This window comes from Peromyscus maniculatus, chromosome 4, assembly GCF_049852395.1.
Source record: "Peromyscus maniculatus bairdii isolate BWxNUB_F1_BW_parent chromosome 4, HU_Pman_BW_mat_3.1, whole genome shotgun sequence".
Classification (NCBI taxonomy): domain Eukaryota; kingdom Metazoa; phylum Chordata; class Mammalia; order Rodentia; family Cricetidae; genus Peromyscus; species Peromyscus maniculatus.
In genome coordinates, this window is record NC_134855.1 from 89,203,805 (window position 1) to 89,208,291 (window position 4,487).

Below are 4,487 nucleotides of genomic sequence, written 5' to 3' on the forward strand. Positions count from 1 at the left end.
AGGAAGATGGGGCCCCAACAACAACAACTCTACCGAATCCAGAATGATGCCATGGTAATCATTATCATACTACACTTCTTGCCAGAATTTCAGACAATCTTACCCATTACTCTAAATCTTGCTGCAGAACCTACAGTTAGTCTAACTGAGATTTAACTATCTGAGCTTTCTCACATTACCCAACAGAGATAACATCACCCCCTAAACGTTGGGAAGCAATTCTAACAAAATGATGCCCCTTCTCCCTTAGGTTTCATAATTCTCAGGGTTATGGATGATGGTTATAGGGTTGGGGGTGGAAGAAAATATTAGACTCAGTATTCTAAAAAAGGGGGGGAGAAGAAATGGAATGGATAGGTATAAGATATGATGGTATATCATTGTATATACTGGTAAACAAATTTAGTAAAATAGCAACCTTAGATAATTTGCACTGTAATTTGTACAGTTATGGATTCTTATATGTTGATACAAATGTAAACTATTTTTATACTCCTGTTTAAGAAAATTTGTATATTGATACAAATACAGAAATATATTTGTTATAATGTACATATATTTCTACTCTTATTTGAAATATTTTAATATTGATACAAATGTAAATTTATATCTGTCATACTTTAGGTATGTTCTACTTCTGTTTAGGATATTCGGTATATTGATATATATTTAAGAGTATTGTCATATTGCATATTGCACTATATATTCCTACCTCTGTTATAAATATCTTGTGTATTGTCACAATTTTGAAGTCATCGTTCTTCTCCATACATTTGCTTATAGACTGTTTACCTTGTTTATGTGAAGCCTTAGTCCTTAGGTTATTTTGGTAGCTAAGACTTATAAATTTATAGTCACCTATGCCTGTCATCTCTATAGTTACATTAGTTAGGTTATCTGGATTTACAGATACATAGGTCAGTTGGACAGGTAATCTTCAAACACTTCATAGACCTAGGGAATATGGCATTTAAATAACTTAGAATTTGGTTGGCATGGAACACAATTGCTCCTGGCTGCACCAATTTGATCCTGAGCGAATGTTGGGCTTCTAAGACATTTCCATTTGGAAGATTGTCTTTTTGGCACAAAATGGCCTACTGGGCAAAGAACTGCCCTTGCTCTGACGGCTGACAGTACAAATGCAATACTGTCCTTTCTGGACAAGTGGGACACAAGGAAAGTGACCACTGTACTCTACCAAGACAGGGTAAGGTGGTCTTTCAGAATTCCTGCTTCTGAAAATGGTCTGTCAGATATTCTAGGCCTGTAGCCAATTTGAATGAACCAACAATGCTGAGAAACATTAGGTGACTGTCCATGCTGCCAGCTGTCTTGGTCTATTCTTGCAGGGTTCCCAAAAGTTGCTTGCATCCATTTACGATTTCTCAGGTACCCTTATGTTTCTTCTCATGTCTTTGATGGTATTGAAGAATAGCAGTTATAGTTACAACTTAGTATATATAATATCTTAGATATAACATATTACGTATTATATTCAGGTTCTTTAGGAGAGGATACCTTTTGGAATGATCTTTATAGCATGCCATTTACCTATGCTCTATACTTCTCTGGATTTTAGTATGTGTTTCTTGCTTGATATTGTTTGCATTGGTTGTAGTTCCATCTTATCTAGGTCATTATCCCTCATTATTCCTGGACAATATTTGATAACCATTCCTTTGTATACAGTCTTGTATTAGTTTAGAACCTTCTTAGTTAGACAAAAAGGGGGAGATGTAGTGGGTAGCCATTCCAGCTTGGATCTGGAAGTTCCAACTCAACTGAGACTCTGGCAACTGTCATGCCTACAAGTCAGGGCCAGGGGAGGGGCCTGGAGAACCAAGAGCATGATGGGGAGCAATCTTTCTGTGCCGGGACCCTAAACGGTGGAGGTGAACCAAGCAGAGCTCCAGAGAACACCACTGGACTGCAATACACCATGTCAGACACTGTGATTTACCATTCCCTTTTTGTAAGTTGCCCACTAAATAAATCTTCCTTTTAACTAAGTGGAGTGGCCTTAATAATTTCACCAATAGTTCCTGGCAGAAAACTATCGACTATTTGTTGGACAGAAAAATGATTTAAGGAATTTTCAAAATGCTTTCTGGTGATAATAAAAACTTATTTAGATTTAATTCAGTCAGAAAATACTCTGAATTGTTTTTTGAACTATATATTGATAACAAATTCTTTTTAAAACACCTTGGTTTTCTGTCCCTTAGGTAACAGCAAAAAGAGTAAATGCTTAAAATAAATTACACAGAGATGTCTGAATTTGTGTTTCTGGGACTTTCAACATCAAGACAAATACAACATTTCTTTCTTGCCTTCTCTATGGTGTTTTATGTAGCCATTGTCCTGGGAAACACCCTTGTTGTGCATACAGTGGCCTTTGACCCACATTTACATTCCCCTATGTACTTTCTTTTGGGAAATCTCTCATTCATTGATTTATGTCTTTCCACCTTAACTGTTCCCAAAATGATTTCTGACCTGTATTCTGGGCACAATACCATCTCATTCCAGGGCTGTGTCTTCCAGATATTTGTCCTTCATGTTCTAGGGGGAATCTGAGATGGTGTTGCTGATAGCCATGGCCTGGGACAGATATGTGGCCATATGCAAGCCCCTCCACTACCTGACCATCATGAGCCCACAGACTTGCCTTTTGCTTCTTTCTGGTGCTTGGATCATTGGGTTCCTGCATTCAGTGGCCCAGTTAGCTTTTGTTGTCCATTTGAGATTTTGTGGTCCTAATAAGATAGATAGTTTTTACTGTGATCTTCCTAGGTTCATCAAACTGGCCTGCACAGAGCCCCACAAAATGCAGTTCATGGTTACTGCCAATAGTGGGTTTATTTCCGTAGGCACCTTCTTCTTATTGATTATCTCCTACATTGCTATCCTTCTCACTGTAAGGAAACATTCGTCAGGTGATTTGTCCAAGGCCCTCTCTACACTTTCTGCTCACATCTCTGTGGTGGTTCTGTTCTTTGGGCCATGCATCATTGTGTACATGTGGCCATTTCCTACTTTTCCAGTGGATAAATTTCTTGCCATTTTGGACTTCCTGATTACGCCCGTCCTGAACCCTGCCATTTACACACTGAGGAACAAAGACATGAAGGTGGCAATGAGGAGAATGATTACTCAGCTATTCAATCTGAGGAAAATATCCTAATCTACAGAAGTACAAAATGCATCTTTGACTACTCTCCTATAAGCATAGCTGAAGACTGCTATGTTGGGACAATTTATTTTCCTTTATTCAACAGTTTAAAACTATTAGATAGTTTATTTCAAGTTAACCGACAATAATGGCATACTTAATTGGAGTTGATTATTCATTTTGTGCTGACTATACTTTTATTATCCATAGAAAAGCTAAAGAAACTAATAAATTTCCACCCGTAGTTGATATCTTCCTATCTCTCTTGAGGAAAAAAAGAAATTTGTATCTCATAACATTTATATTTTGCCAAGCAAAGTATGTTCACTTTATATGCTGATTCAGGATGGTTAGTACTTTTTTTTACATTATACTATCAGTTTGAAAGAAATGTAATGTGTTGAATAAATTCTGAAAATATCTTATATTTTAAGAAATTGGAGCTTTTTCTGAACTTCACAGCCAAAGTTCATAGTACACCTTGAAGTCACTTAATTTGTGACCTCTAATCTACTGTGTACTCAAACTGTTTAACCTGGATTTAAGAGAACGTTGTAATAATCATCCTTACTTACCTTGGGCTTCCATGTAAACAACTTTTGTAACCTAAGCTGCAATCTCAAACTGTGTGTTTTTCTAAGCCCCTGGCCCAGATATGTGTATCACTTGCTGAAAGCAACAAATAAGAAGTGGAAAGTACCTTCCTAAAAATTAACCATAAAGGCTGAAAGCAAACATTTATGGTTATTGGATGATAATCAATGATGTTTGTTTTCTGGTTGAGTTGGGATCAGTTGGAGCCACTGACTTAATCCCTTGTAAAACTCTGTTAAAAAATATTGTAAACTATTCCATTCCTTCGCCGTGTGATGGTTTCTCTGCTGTTCATAAATAGACAGCGAAGTCTTTTGTTACATATGACAATAACATCACACACAGACAGATACCACTCACACACATAGCTCATAACACACACACACACACACACACACACACACACACACACACAGGGTAGACACCAAGATACAGTGACAAACATGCTACAAGAAAGCTTTTATGCAGGCACAGAATCAGACTCAAATGACAGAGGACAGAAAACTCAGAGAACATACAATAGAGAATTCAACTCTGGACTCATTTTTGTTTAAATAACTCTAAAATGAAATACTTTTATTTCTTTCCTTAAAACAACACTGATGCATTTTTGGTATCTCAGATCTAATCCCTAATGCTTTATAATCTGCACACTAAAGAAGATTGCATCCCCTCCTCCAGAAACCACTAGCCTCCAATAGCCTGTCTGTGAGGCCGC

At 37.2% G+C, this 4,487-nt stretch overlaps 1 pseudogene; it reads left to right on the forward strand.

Moving 5' to 3' along the window:
* Positions 1-2,247: 2,247 nt before the first annotated feature.
* On the forward strand, positions 2,248-3,187 carry LOC143272745 (olfactory receptor 4F6-like; annotated as a pseudogene).
* Positions 3,188-4,487: the final 1,300 nt, after the last annotated feature.